The sequence below is a fragment of the Carcharhinus amblyrhynchos genome, chromosome 9 (genome assembly GCF_965287045.1).
Source record: "Carcharhinus amblyrhynchos chromosome 9, sCarAmb.v2.hapA, whole genome shotgun sequence".
NCBI lineage: Eukaryota > Metazoa > Chordata > Chondrichthyes > Carcharhiniformes > Carcharhinidae > Carcharhinus > Carcharhinus amblyrhynchos.
In genome coordinates this window covers 111,131,740-111,147,731 of record NC_137332.1, presented here as the reverse complement: position 1 = coordinate 111,147,731, position 15,992 = coordinate 111,131,740, and the positions used below count along the sequence as shown (strand labels likewise).

At 52.3% G+C, this 15,992-nt stretch overlaps 1 protein-coding gene across 2 annotated transcripts in view; it reads right to left on the bottom strand.

Annotated features, from left to right (window-relative positions):
• The window catches only part of ddx39b (DEAD (Asp-Glu-Ala-Asp) box polypeptide 39B), a 44,324-nt gene extending 29,488 nt beyond the window's left edge, over positions 1–14,836 (bottom strand). The window contains exon 1 of one of the 2 annotated variants that reach the window (XM_080196401.1): positions 14,589–14,836. The gene's annotated coding sequence lies outside the window, so the exon portion shown is untranslated. Of the gene's footprint in view, positions 1–5,855; positions 5,868–14,588 lie in introns of those variants that run through there. The other variant, XM_080196402.1, reaches the window with a different exon arrangement.
• Positions 14,837–15,992: the final 1,156 nt, after the last annotated feature.

The following is a 15,992-nucleotide window of genomic DNA, read 5'->3' as shown; positions in this document are numbered from 1 at the left end:
CAAACCTTTCTTCACAAGACAATCTGCCCATTTGTTATTATTCACTGAGCTGCTTCTGAAGCATTTATATCTTTGTAAGGAGACCAATATTACACAAAATAATCCAGATGTGGACTCGCCACCAGTGCATTAATTTTTTTAAGTTTATTTATTAGTGTCACAAGTAGGCTTACATTAACACTGCACTGAAGTTACTGTGAAAATCCCCTAGTCGTCCCAGCACCTGTTCAGGTACACTGAGGGAGAATTTAGCCAATGCACCCTAACCAGCACGTCTTTCAGACGATGGGAGGAAGCTGACGCAGATACGGGGGGAACCTGCAGACTCTGCACAGACAGTGACCCAAGCCAGGAATCGAACCCAGGTCTTTGTGAGACAGCAGTGTTGACCACTGTGCCACCATGCCTCCCTATATTCTGAGGGTCCGGAAGTGGGGAAGACGTAAAGTGACTCTCCCTGTCCCGGTACACGGGTATCTCTCCCTGTCCCAGTACCCGGGTGTCTCTCTCTCTCTGTCCCGGTGCCCGGGTGTCTCTCCCTGTCCCGGTACCCGGGTGTCTCTCTCTCTCTCTGTCCTGGTGCCCGGGTGTCTCTCCCTGTCCCGCGCATCTCTCTCTATCCCGGTACCCGGGTGTCTCTCTCTCTCTCTCTCTGTCCCGGTGCCCGGGTATCTCTCTCTCTGTCCCGGCGCCCGGGTATCTCTCTCTCTCTGTCCCGGCGCCCGGGTATCTCTCTCCCTGTCCCGGCGCCCGGGTATCTCTCTCTCTATCCCGGGTATCTCTCTCTCTATCCCGGTACCTGGGTATCTCTCTCTATCCCGGGTATCTCTCTCTCTATCCCGGGTATCTCTCTCTCTATCCCGGGTATCTCTCTCTCTATCCCGGGTATCTCTCTCTCTATCCCGGGTATCTCTCTCTCTATCCCGGGTATCTCTCTCTCTATCCCGGGTATCTCTCTCTCTATCCCGGGTATCTCTCTCTCTATCCCGGGTATCTCTCTCTCTATCCCGGGTATCTCTCTCTCTATCCCGGGTATCTCTCTCTCTATCCCGGGTATCTCTCTCTCTATCCCGGGTATCTCTCTCTCTATCCCGGGTATCTCTCTCTCTATCCCGGGTATCTCTCTCTCTATCCCGGGTATCTCTCTCTCTATCCCGGGTATCTCTCTCTCTATCCCGGGTATCTCTCTCTCTATCCCGGGTATCTCTCTCTCTATCCCGGGTATCTCTCTCTCTATCCCGGGTATCTCTCTCTCTATCCCGGGTATCTCTCTCTCTATCCCGGGTATCTCTCTCTCTATCCCGGGTATATCTCTCTCCATCCCGGTACCCGGGTATCTCTCTCTATCCCGGGTATCTCTCTCTCTACCCCGGGTATCTCTCTCTCTATCCCGGGTATCTCTCTCTCTATCCCGGGTATCTCTCTCTCTACCCCGGGTATCTCTCTCTCTACCCCGGGTATCTCTCTCTCTACCCCGGGTATCTCTCTCTCTATCCCGGGTATCTCTCTCTCTATCCCGGTACCCGGGTATCTCTCTCTCTATCCCGGTACCCGGGTATCTCTCTCTATCCCGGGTATATCTCTCTCTATCCCGGTACCCGGGTATCTCTCTCTATCCCGGGTATATCTCTCTCTATCCCGGTACCCGGGTATCTCTCTCTATCCCGGGTATCTCTCTCTCTGTCCCGGTACCCGGGTGAGTCTCTCTCTATCCCGGTACCCGGGTCTCTCTCTATCCCGGTACCCGGGTCTCTCTCTATCCCGGGTATATCTCTCTCTCTATCCCGGTACCTGGGTCTCTCTATCCCGGGTATATCTCTCTCTCTATCCCGGTACCCGGGTCTCTCTATCCCGGTACCCGGGTCTCTCTATCCCGGTACCCGGGTCTCTCTATCCCGGTACCCGGGTCTCTCTATCCCGGTACCCGGGTCTCTCTATCCCGGTACCCGGGTCTCTCTATCCCGGTACCCGGGTCTCTCTATCCCGGGTATATCTCTCTCTCTATCCCGGTACCCGGGTCTCTCTATCCCGGTACCTGGGTCTCTCTATCCCGGTACCTGGGTCTCTCTATCCCGGGTATATCTCTCTCTCTATCCCGGTACCTGGGTCTCTCTATCCCGGGTATGAGTATCTCTATCCCGGTACCTGGGTCTCTCTATCCTGGGTCTCTCTATCCCGGTACCCGGGTATATCTATCCCGGGTATATCTCTCTCTCTCTATCCCGGTACCTGGGTCACTCTATCCCGGTACCCGGGTCTCTCCATCCCGGTACCCGGGTCTCTCCATCCCGGGTATGAGTATCTCTATCCCGGGTATGAGTATCTCTATCCCGGTACCCGGGTCTCTCTATCCCGGTACCCGGGTCTCTCTATCCCGGTACCCGGGTCTCTCTATCCCGGTACCCGGGTCTCTCTATCCCGGTACCCGGGTCTCTCTATCCTGGGTATATCTCTCTCTTTATCCCGGTACCTGGGTATATCTCTCTCTCTATCCCGGTACCTGGGTCTCTCTATCCCGGGTATATATCTCTCTCTATCCCGGTACCCGGGTATGAGTACCTCTATCCCGGGTCTCTCTATCCCGGTACCTGGGTCTCTCTATCCCGGGTATGAGTATCTCTATCCCGGTACCTGGGTATGAGTATCTCTATCCCGGTACCCGGGTCTCTCTCTATCCCGGGTATGAGTATCTCTATCCCGGTACCCGGGTCTCTCTATCCCGGTACCCGGGTCTCTCTATCCTGGGTCACTCTATCCCGGGTATGAGTATCTCTATCCCGGGTCTCTCTATCCCGGTACCTGGGTCTCTCTATCCCGGTACCCGGGTATATCTATCCCGGGTATATCTCTATCCCGGTACCCGGGTATATCTATCCCGGTACCCGGGTATATCTCTCTCTCTATCCCGGTACCCGGGTCTCTCTATCCCGGTACCTGGGTCTCTCTATCCCGGGTATCTCTATCCCGGTACCTGGGTCTCTCTATCCCAGTACCCGGGTATACCTATCCCGGGTATATCTCTATCCCGGTACCCGGGTCTCTCTATCCCGGGTATCTCTATCCCGGTACCCGGGTCTCTCTATCCCGGTACCCGGGTATATCTCTCTCTCTATCCCGGTACCTGGGTCTCTCTATCCCGGGTATCTCTATCCCGGTACCCGGGTCTCTCTATCCCGGTACCCGGGTATATCTCTCTCTCTATCCCGGTACCCGGGTCTCTCTCTATCCCGGGTCTCTCTATCCCGGGTACATCTCTATCTCTATCCCGGTACCTGGGTATATCTCTGTCTCTATCCCGGTACCTGGGTCTCTCTATCCCGGGTCTCTCTATCCCGGGTATGAGTATCTCTATCCCGGTACCTGGGTATCTCTCTATCCTGGGTCTCTCTATCCCGGTACCTGGGTGAGTCTCTGTCTCTATCCCGGTACCCGGGTCTCTCTATCCCGGGTATATCTGTATCTCTATCCCGGTACCTGGGTGAGTCTCTGTCTCTATCCCGGTACCCGGGTCTCTCTATCCCGGGTATATCTGTATCTCTATCCCGGTACCTGGGTGAGTCTCTGTCTCTATCCCGGTACCTGGGTGAGTCTCTGTCTCTATCCCGGTACCTGGGTGAGTCTCTGTCTCTATCCCGGTACCTGGGTATCTCTATCCCGGTACCTGGGTGAGTCTCTGTCTCTATCCCGGTACCTGGGTATCTCTATCCCGGTACCCGGGTATATCTCTCTCTCTATCCCGGTACCTGGGTATATCTCTCTCTCTATCCCGGTACCTGGGTGAGTCTCTGTCTCTATCCCGGTACCTGGGTGAGTCTCTGTCTCTATCCCGGTACCTGGGTGAGTCTCTGTCTCTATCCCGGTACCTGGGTATATCTCTATCTCTATCCCGGTACCTGGGTATATCTCTATCTCTATCCCGGTACCCGGGTATATCTCTCTCTCTATCCCGGGTATGAGTATCTCTATCCCGGTACCCGGGTATATCTCTCTCTCTATCCCGGGTATGAGTATCTCTATCCCGGTACCCGGGTATATCTCTATCTCTATCCCGGTACCTGGGTATCTCTCTATCTCTATCCCGGTACCTGGGTATATCTGTATCTCTATCCCGGTACCCAGGTATATCTCTCTCTCTATCCCGGGTATGAGTATCTCTATCCCGGTACCCGGGTATATCTCTCTCTCTATCCCGGTACCCGGGTATGAGTATCTCTATCCCGGTACCCGGGTCTCTCTCTATCCTGGGTATCTCTATCCCGGTACCTGGGTGAGTCTCTGTCTCTATCCCGGTACCTGGGTATCTCTATCCCGGTACCCGGGTATATCTCTATCCCGGTACCCGGGTATATCTCTCTCTCTATCCCGGTACCTGGGTATATCTCTCTCTCTATCCCGGTACCTGGGTGAGTCTCTGTCTCTATCCCGGTACCTGGGTGAGTCTCTGTCTCTATCCCGGTACCTGGGTGAGTCTCTGTCTCTATCCCGGTACCTGGGTATCTCTATCCCGGTACCTGGGTATATCTCTATCCCGGTACCTGGGTGAGTCTCTGTCTCTATCCCGGTACCTGGGTGAGTCTCTGTCTCTATCCCGGTACCTGGGTGAGTCTCTGTCTCTATCCCGGTACCTGGGTGAGTCTCTGTCTCTATCCCGGTACCTGGGTGAGTCTCTGTCTCTATCCCGGTACCTGGGTGAGTCTCTGTCTCTATCCCGGTACCTGGGTGAGTCTCTGTCTCTATCCCGGTACCTGGGTGAGTCTCTGTCTCTATCCCGGTACCTGGGTGAGTCTCTGTCTCTATCCCGGTACCTGGGTGAGTCTCTGTCTCTATCCCGGTACCTGGGTGAGTCTCTGTCTCTATCCCGGTACCTGGGTGAGTCTCTGTCTCTATCCCGGTACCTGGGTGAGTCTCTGTCTCTATCCCGGTACCTGGGTGAGTCTCTGTCTCTATCCCGGTACCTGGGTGAGTCTCTGTCTCTATCCCGGTACCTGGGTGAGTCTCTGTCTCTATCCCGGTACCTGGGTGAGTCTCTGTCTCTATCCCGGTACCTGGGTGAGTCTCTGTCTCTATCCCGGTACCTGGGTGAGTCTCTGTCTCTATCCCGGTACCTGGGTATCTCTATCCCGGTACCCGGGTATATCTCTATCCCGGTACCTGGGTATATCTCTATCCCGGTACCTGGGTGAGTCTCTGTCTCTATCCCGGTACCTGGGTGAGTCTCTGTCTCTATCCCGGTACCTGGGTGAGTCTCTGTCTCTATCCCGGTACCTGGGTGAGTCTCTGTCTCTATCCCGGTACCTGGGTGAGTCTCTGTCTCTATCCCGGTACCCGGGTCTCTCTCTATCCCGGGTATATCTCTATCTCTATCCCGGTACCCGGGTCTCTCTCTATCCCGGGTATATCTCTATCTCTATCCCGGTACCCGGGTCTCTCTCTATCCCGGGTATATCTCTATCTCTATCCCGGTACCTGGGTCTCTCTCTATCCCGGGTATATCTCTCTATCCCGGTACCTGGGTGAGTCTCTATCTCTATCCCGGTACCTGGGTATATCTCTCTCTCTATCCCGGTACCTGGGTATATCTCTCTCTCTATCCCGGTACCTGGGTGAGTCTCTATCTCTATCCCGGTACCCGGGTATATCTCTCTCTCTATCCCGGTACCTGGGTCTCTCTATCCCGGTACCTGGGTATATCTCTATCTCTATCCCGGTACCTGGGTGAGTCTCTATCTCTATCCCGGTACCCGGGTATATCTCTCTCTCTATCCCGGGTATCTCTATCCCGGTACCTGGGTGAGTCTCTATCTCTATCCCGGTACCTGGGTCTCTCTCTATCCCGGGTATCTCTATCCCGGTACCTGGGTGAGTCTCTGGATCTATCCAGGTACCTGGGTATATCTGTATCTCTATCCCGGGTATATCTCTATCTCTATCCCGGTACCCGGGTATGTCTCTATCCCGGTACCCGGGTATGTCTCTATCTCTATCCCGGGTATATCTGTATCTCTATCCCGGTACCTGGGTGAGTCTCTGTCTCTATCCCGGTACCTGGGTGAGTCTCTGTCTCTATCCCGGTACCTGGGTGAGTCTCTGTCTCTATCCCGGTACCCGGGTATCTCTATCCCAGGTATATCCCTATCTCTATCCCGGTACCCGGGTCTCTCTATCCCGGGTATATCTGTATCTCTATCCCGGTACCTGGGTGAGTCTCTATCTCTATCCCGGGTATGAGTATCTCTATCCCGGTACCTGGGTGAGTCTCTGTCTCTATCCCGGTACCTGGGTGAGTCTCTGTCTCTATCCCGGTACCCGGGTCTCTCTCTATCCCGGGTATATCTCTATCTCTATCCCGGTACCCGGGTCTCTCTCTATCCCGGGTATATCTCTATCTCTATCCCGGTACCCGGGTCTCTCTCTATCCCGGGTATATCTCTATCTCTATCCCGGTACCTGGGTCTCTCTCTATCCCGGGTATATCTCTATCTCTATCCCGGTACCCGGGTCTCTCTCTATCCCGGGTATATCTCTATCTCTATCCCGGTACCCGGGTCTCTCTCTATCCCGGGTATATCTCTATCTCTATCCCGGTACCTGGGTCTCTCTCTATCCCGGGTATATCTCTCTATCCCGGTACCTGGGTGAGTCTCTATCTCTATCCCGGTACCTGGGTATATCTCTCTCTCTATCCCGGTACCTGGGTATATCTCTCTCTCTATCCCGGTACCTGGGTGAGTCTCTATCTCTATCCCGGTACCCGGGTATATCTCTCTCTCTATCCCGGGTATCTCTATCCCGGTACCTGGGTGAGTCTCTATCTCTATCCCGGTACCTGGGTCTCTCTCTATCCCGGGTATCTCTATCCCGGTACCTGGGTGAGTCTCTGGATCTATCCCGGTACCTGGGTATATCTGTATCTCTATCCCGGGTATATCTCTATCTCTATCCCGGTACCCGGGTATGTCTCTATCCCGGTACCCGGGTATGTCTCTATCCCGGTACCCGGGTATGTCTCTATCTCTATCCCGGGTATATCTGTATCTCTATCCCGGTACCTGGGTGAGTCTCTGTCTCTATCCCGGTACCTGGGTGAGTCTCTGTCTCTATCCCGGTACCCGGGTATCTCTATCCCAGGTATATCCCTATCTCTATCCCGGTACCCGGGTCTCTCTATCCCGGGTATATCTGTATCTCTATCCCGGTACCTGGGTGAGTCTCTGTCTCTATCCCGGTACCCGGGTATCCCTATCCCGGGTATATCCCTATCTCTATCCCAGTACCCGGGTCTCTCTATCCCGGGTATATCTCTATCTCTATCCCGGTACCTGGGTGAGTCTCTATCTCTATCCCGGGTATATCTCTATCTCTATCCCGGTACCTGGGTGAGTCTCTATCTCTATCCTGGGTATATCTCTCTCTCTATCCCGGTACCTGGGTGAGTCTCTGGATCTATCCCGGTACCCGGGTATATCTCTATCTCTAGCCCGGGTATCTCTATCCCGGGTATATCTCTATCTCTATCCCGGTACCTGGGTATGTCTCTATCTCTATCCCGGTACCCGGGTATATCTCTATCCCGGGTATCTCTATCCCGGTACCCGGGTATATCTCTATCTCTATCCCGGTACCTGGGTGAGTCTCTATCTCTATCCCGGGTATATCTCTCTCTCTATCCCGGTACCTGGGTGAGTCTCTATCTCTATCCCGGGTATGAGTATCTCTATCCCGGGTATATCTCTATCTCTATCCCGGTACCTGGGTGAGTCTCTCTCTATCCCGGTACCTGGGTATATCTCTATCTCTATCCCGGTACCTGGGTCTCTCTCTATCCCGGGTATATCTCTATCTCTATCCCGGTACCTGGGTGAGTCTCTATCTCTATCCCGGGTATGAGTATCTCTATCCCGGGTATATCTCTATCTCTATCCCGGTACCTGGGTGAGTCTCTCTCTCTATCCCGGTACCTGGGTATATCTCTATCTCTATCCCGGTACCCGGGTCTCTCTCTATCCCGGGTATATCTCTATCTCTATCCCGGGTATACCTCTATCTCTATCCCGGGTATACCTCTATCTCTATCCCGGGTATACCTCTATCTCTATCCCGGGTATACCTCTATCTCTATCCCGGGTATATCTCTATCTCTATCCCGGGTATATCTCTATCTCTATCCCGGGTATATCTCTATCTCTATCCCGGGTATATCTCTATCTCTATCCCGGGTATATCTCTATCTCTATCCCGGTACCTGGGTCTCTCTCTATCCCGGGTCTCTCTCTATCCCGGGTATATCTCTATCTCTATCCCGGTACCCGGGTATATCTCTATCTCTATCCCGGTACCTGGGTGAGTCTCTCTCTCTATCCCGGGTATATCTCTATCTCTATCCCGGGTATACCTCTATCTCTATCCCGGGTATATCTCTATCTCTATCCCGGGTATATCTCTATCTCTATCCTGGGTATATCTCTATCTCTATCCCGGGTATATCTCTATCTCTATCCCGGTACCCGGGTATATCTCTATCTCTATCCCGGTACCTGGGTATGTCTCTATCTCTATCCCGGGTATATCTCTATCTCTATCCCGGTACCTGGGTGAGTCTCTATCTCTATCCCGGGTATGAGTATCTCTATCCCGGGTATATCTCTATCTCTATCCCGGTACCTGGGTGAGTCTCTCTCTCTATCCCGGGTATATCTCTCTCTCTATCCCGGGTATATCTCTATCTCTATCCCGGTACCTGGGTCTCTCTCTATCCCGGGTATATCTCTATCTCTATCCCGGTACCTGGGTGAGTCTCAATCTCTATCCCGGGTATGAGTATCTCTATCCCAGGTATATCTCTATCTCTATCCCGGTACCTGGGTGAGTCTCTCTCTCTATCCCGGTACCTGGGTATATCTCTATCTCTATCCCGGTACCTGGGTCTCTCTCTATCCCGGGTATATCTCTATCTCCATCCCGGTACCTGGGTGAGTCTCTCTCTCTATCCCGGTACCTGGGTGAGTCTCTATCTCTATCCCGGGTATGAGTATCTCTATCCTGGGTATATCTCTATCTCTATCCCGGTACCCGGGTCTCTCTCTATCCCGGGTATATCTCTATCTCTATCCCGGGTATATCTCTATCTCTATCCCGGGTATATCTCTATCTCTATCCCGGGTATATCTCTATCTCTATCCCGGTACCCGGGTATATCTCTATCTCTATCCCGGTACCTGGGTGAGTCTCTCTCTATCCCGGGTATATCTCTATCTCTATCCCGGGTATATCTCTATCTCTATCCCGGGTATATCTCTATCTCTATCCCGGGTATATCTCTATCTCTATCCCGGGTATATCTCTATCTCTATCCCGGGTATATCTCTATCTCTATCCCGGGTATATCTCTATCTCTATCCCGGGTATATCTCTATCTCTATCCCGGGTATATCTCTATCTCTATCCCGGGTATATCTCTATCTCTATCCCGGTACCTGGGTATATCTCTATCCCGGGTATATCTCTATCTCTATCTCTATCCCGGTACCTGGGTCTCTCTCTATCCCGGGTCTATCTCTATCCCGGTACCTGGGTGAGTCTCTCTCTCTATCCCGGGTATCTCTATCCCGGGTATATCTGTATCTCTATCCCGGTACCCGGGTATATCTCTATCTCTATCCCGGTACCCGGGTATCTCTATCCCGGGTATATCTCTCTCTATCCCGGGTATATCTCTATCTCTATCCCGGTACCTGGGTATATATCTCTCTCTATCCCGGGTATATCTCTATCTCTATCCCGGGTATATCTCTATCTCTATCCCGGGTCTCTCTATCCCGGGTATATCTCTATCTCTATCCCGGGTATATCTCTATCTCTATCCCGGGTATATCTCTATCTCTATCCCGGTACCCGGGTATATCTCTATCTCTATCCCGGTACCCGGGTGAGTCACTATCTCTATCCCGGGTATATCTGTATCTCTATCCCGGTACCTGGGTGAGTCTCTATCTCTATCCCGGTACCTGGGTCTCTCTCTATCCCGGGTCTATCTCTATCCCGGGTATATCTCTATATCTATCCCGGTACCTGGGTATATCTCTATCTCTATCCCGGGTATATCTATCCCGGGTATATCTCTATCTCTATCCCGGTACCCGGGTCTATCTCTATCCCGGTACCCGGGTCTATCTCTATCCCGGTACCCGGGTCTATCTCTATCCCGGTACCCGGGTATATCTCTATCCCGGTACCCGGGTATATCTCTATCCCGGTACCCGGGTATATCTCTATCCCGGTACCCGGGTATATCTCTATCCCGGTACCCGGGTATATCTCTATCTCTATCCCGGGTATATCTCTATCTCTATCCCGGGTATATCTGTATCTCTATCCCGGTACCTGGGTCTATCTCTATCCCGGTACCTGGGTCTATCTCTATCCCGGTACCCGGGTATATCTCTATCCCGGTACCCGGGTATATCTCTATCCCGGTACCCGGGTATATCTCTATCCCGGTACCCGGGTATATCTCTATCCCGGTACCCGGGTATATCTCTATCCCGGTACCCGGGTATATCTCTATCCCGGTACCCGGGTATATCTCTATCCCGGTACCCGGGTATATCTCTATCCCGGTACCCGGGTATATCTCTATCCCGGTACCCGGGTATATCTCTATCTCTATCCCGGGTATATCTCTATCTCTATCCCGGGTATATCTCTATCTCTATCCCGGGTATATCTCTATCTCTATCCCGGGTATATCTCTATCTCTATCCCGGGTATATCTCTATCTCTATCCCGGGTATATCTCTATCTCTATCCCGGGTATATCTCTATCTCTATCCCGGGTATATCTCTATCCCGGTACCTGGGTATATCTCTATCCCGGGTATATCTCTATCTCTATCCCGGGTCTATCTCTATCCCGGGTATCTCTATCCCGGGTATATCTCTATCTCTATCCCGGGTATATCTCTCTCTATCCCGGGTATATCTCTATCTCTATCCCGGGTATATCTCTATCTCTATCCCGGTACCTGGGTCTCTCTCTATCCCGGGTCTATCTCTATCCCGGTACCTGGGTGAGTCTCTCTCTCTATCCCGGGTATCTCTATCCCGGGTATATCTGTATCTCTATCCCGGTACCCGGGTATATCTCTATCTCTATCCCGGTACCCGGGTATCTCTATCCCGGGTATATCTCTCTCTATCCCGGGTATATCTCTATCTCTATCCCGGTACCTGGGTATATATCTCTCTCTATCCCGGGTATATCTCTATCTCTATCCCGGGTATATCTCTATCTCTATCCCGGGTCTCTCTATCCCGGGTATATCTCTATCTCTATCCCGGGTATATCTCTATCTCTATCCCGGTACCCGGGTATATCTCTATCTCTATCCCGGTACCCGGGTGAGTCTCTATCTCTATCCCGGGTATATCTGTATCTCTATCCCGGTACCTGGGTGAGTCTCTATCTCTATCCCGGTACCTGGGTCTCTCTCTATCCCGGGTCTATCTCTATCCCGGGTATATCTCTATATCTATCCCGGTACCTGGGTATATCTCTATCTCTATCCCGGGTATATCTCTATCTCTATCCCGGTACCTGGGTCTATCTCTATCCCGGTACCCGGGTATATCTCTATCTCTATCCCGGGTATATCTCTCTCTATCCTGGGTATATCTGTATCTCTATCCCGGTACCTGGGTGAGTCTCTCTCTCTATCCCGGGTATATCTCTATCTCTATCCCGGGTATATCTATCTCTATCCCGGGTCTATCTCTATCCCGGGTCTATCTCTATCCCGGTACCTGGGTGAGTCTCTCTCTCTATCCCGGGTATATCTCTATCTCTATCCCGGGTCTATCTCTATCCCGGGTCTATCTCTATCCCGGTACCTGGGTGAGTCTCTGTCTCTATCCCGGGTATATCTCTATCTCTATCCCGGGTATATCTCTATCTCTATCCCGGGTATATCTCTATCTCTATCCCGGGTATATCTCTATCTCTATCCCGGGTATATCTCTATCTCTATCCCGGGTATATCTCTATCTCTATCCCGGGTATATCTCTATCTCTATCCCGGTACCTGGGTGAGTCTCTATCCCGGGTCTATCTCTATCCCGGTACCTGGGTCTATCTCTATCCCGGTACCCGGGTATGTCTATATCTCTATCCCGGTACCTGGGTGAGTCTCTATCCTGGGTATATCTCTATCTCTATCCCGGTACCTGGGTGAGTCTCTATCCTGGGTATATCTGTATCTCTATCCCGGTACCTGGGTGAGTCTCTATCCCGGGTCTATCTCTATCCCGGGTCTATCTCTATCCCGGTACCTGGGTGAGTCTCTATCCCGGGTCTATCTCTATCCCGGTACCTGGGTATGTCTCTATCTCTATCGCGGTACCCGGGTATATCTCTATCCCGGGTCTATCTATCCCGGTACCTGGGTATATCTGTATATCTCTATCCCGGTACCTGGGTATATCTCTATCTCTATCCCGGTACCTGGGTCTATCTCTATCCCGGGTATATCTATCCCGGTACCTGGGTATATCTCTATCTCTATCCCGGGTCTACCTCTATCCCGGTACCTGGGTGAGTCTCTATCCCGGGTCTATCTCTATCCCGGTACCTGGGTATCTCTATCCCGGGTATATATCTATCCCGGGTCTATATCTATCCCGGTACCTGGGTGAGTCTCTCTCTCTATCCCGGGTATATCTCTATCTCTATCCCGGTACCTGGGTATATCTCTATCTCTATCCCGGGTATCTCTATCCCGGTACCTGGGTATCTCTATCCCGGGTCTATATCTATCCCGGTACCTGGGTGAGTCTCTCTCTCTATCCCGGGTATATCTCTATCTCTATCCCGGGTATCTCTATCCCGGTACCTGGGTATCTCTATCCCGGGTCTATATCTATCCCGGTACCTGGGTGAGTCTCTCTCTCTATCCCGAGTATATCTCTATCTCTATCCCGGTACCTGGGTATATCTCTATCTCTATCCCGGGTATCTCTATCCCGGTACCTGGGTATATCTCTATCTCTATCCCGGTACCCGGGTATCTCTATCCCGGGTATATCTCTATCCCGGTACCTGGGTGAGTCTCTCTCTCTATCCCGGGTCTATCTCTATCCCGGGTATATCTCTATCCCGGTACCTGGGTGAGTCTCTCTCTCTATCCCGGGTCTATCTCTATCCCGGGTATCTCTATCCCGGTACCTGGGTATATCTCTATCTCTATCCCGGTACCTGGGTGAGTCTCTATCCTGGGTATATCTCTATCTCTATCCCGGTACCTGGGTGAGTCTCTCTCTCTATCCCGGGTATATCTCTATCCCGGGTATATCTCTATCCCGGTACCTGGGTCTATCTCTATCCCGGTACCTGGGTATATCTCTATCTCTATCCCGGGTATATCTCTCTCTATCCCGGGTATATCTCTATCTCTATCCCGGTACCTGGGTATATCTCTCTCTCTATCCCGGGTATCTCTATCCCGGGTATCTCTATCCCGGGTCTATCTATCCCGGGTCTATCTATCCCGGGTCTATCTATCCCGGGTATATCTCTATCTCTATCCCGGTACCTGGGTGAGTCTCTATCTCTATCCCGGGTCTATCTCTATCCCGGTACCTGGGTGAGTCTCTATCTCTATCCCGGGTATATCTCTATCTCTATCCCGGGTATATCTCTATCTCTATCCCGGTACCCGGGTCTATCTCTATCTCTATCCCGGGTCTATCTCTATCTCTATCCCGGGTATATCTATCCCGGTACCTGGGTGAGTCTCTATCTCTATCCCGGGTATATCTCTATCTCTATCCCGGTACCCGGGTCTATCTCTATCTCTATCCCGGGTCTATCTCTATCTCTATCCCGGGTATATCTATCCCGGTACCTGGGTGAGTCTCTATCTCTATCCCGGGTATATCTCTATCTCTATCCCGGGTATATCTCTATCTCTATCCCGGGTATATCTCTATCCCGGTACCCGGGTCTATCTCTATCTCTATCCCGGTACCTGGGTGAGTCTCTATCCCGGGTATATCTGTATATCTCTATCCCGGTACCTGGGTCTATCTCTATCCCGGGTATATCTATCCTGGGTCTATCTCTATCTCTATCCCGGGTATATCTCTCTCTCTATCCCGGGTCTATCTCTATCCCGGGTATATCTATCCCGGGTCTATCTCTATCCCGGGTATCTCTATCTCTATCCCAGGTATATCTATCTCTATCCCGGGTATATCTCTATCCCGGTACCCGGGTCTATCTATCCCAGGTCTATCTCTATCCCGGGTATATCTATCCCGGGTATATCTATCCCGGGTCTATCTCTATCCCGGTACCCGGGTCTATCTCTATCTCTATCCCGGTACCTGGGTGAGTCTCTATCCCGGGTATATCTATCTCTATCCCGGGTATGTCTCTATCTCTATCCCGGTACCCGGGTATATCTCTATCTCTATCCCGGGTCTATCTATCCCGGGTATATCTCTATCTCTATCCCGGGTCTATCTCTATCCCGGGTCTATCTCTATCCCGGGTCTATCTCTATCCCGGGTATATCTGTATATCTCTATCCCGGTACCTGGGTGAGTCTCTGGATCTCGCGCTGGTTCCGCTCCTTCACTCCATTCAGCCTCAAGACCCCGGCTCTGAGGCTGCCTCCCCAGCGCCCGTCTCCCCATCCGGAGAGGCGGATTCCTCATTCCGATCTCTCTCTCTCTCTGCACCCGGCATCTCGCCAAGTAATTCATTCACAAACATTAAAATTACTAGCACGTTACTGCCTTGTTAAAAGACTCTTTCATTTCCCCCACCCCAGCACCCTTTTCCCCACTCGTTGCCTTGGCAATTAAAGGCATCTGATCGGACAACTCAGTCGGGGTTTTTAGCCCCTTTCTCGATGCCGGGGCTGTTTTGGGGGGGGGGGGGGGGGGGCGGAGGAAGGGCAAGAGCAGCACTGCGCATGCGTTCCCGTGAAAGCCGCCCTGCTCTGCGTATGCGTCACCCTGAATACTGCCCGGCTCTGCGCGTGCGACCGCGAGAAAGCCAGCCGGCTTTGCGCATGCGACCCCGAGAAAGCCGGCCGGCTCTGCGCATGCGACCCCGAGAAAGCCGGCCGGCTCTGCGCATGCGACCCCGAGAAAGCCGGCCGGCTCTGCGCATGCGACCCCGAGAAAGCCGGCCGACTCTGCGCATGTGACCCGAAAAAACTGTCCGGCTCTGCGCATGTCGCCCCTGAGTTACCTGGCAGGAACTGCGCATGCGTTCCTACCGAAAAGCTGCTCGCCGCCCCTTCGACCGCCTCAGTAGTGCGCATGCTTATCCAGGGAACACGCCCGCCCGCCACTGCGCATGCGGTCATCTCTGGCTGGCCTGATCCTTTCCAAAAATTCTCCTCCCCTACTGCGCGTGCGTAAGGAGTGGTGGGTACGCATGCGTGTTTGACATGTTGGGCAGGGTTGGGGGACAGCTGGAGTGTGAGGGAGGTGTGTGGGAGTGAGATGGTGTCTGGGAGTGAGATGGTTGTTTCCCTTTCCTTAAAGATGGCATCTCACTGGGAATAAAGCAGGGCGGCTAGGAAAAGGAGCTGCTGAGCTGAATGTTGTGTAGCAAGAAGAATAGTCAGTCAGAGGGATATCAACTCTGCAAGGTAAATGACCAAATTACAAACATTTACAGAAAGTGCTGCAAAATCTCAGCAGGTCTGACAGCATCTGTGGAGAAAGAGAAGAGAGCAGATAAAAGCAAATTACTGCAGATGCTGGAATCTGATAGAAGAACAGCACAGCACAGAGCAAACCCTTCAAGCCTATGCCAATAATGTTGTCCTATCTAGACCAACCGCCTGGTATTCCTCTATACTCCTGCCTCTTCATGTGTCTATCAAGACAAATGTCACTAACATATCTGTTTCAACCACCTCACATGGCAGTGCATTCCAGACCACCACCACCTGTGTAAAAACACTCCCCCACACATCTTCACT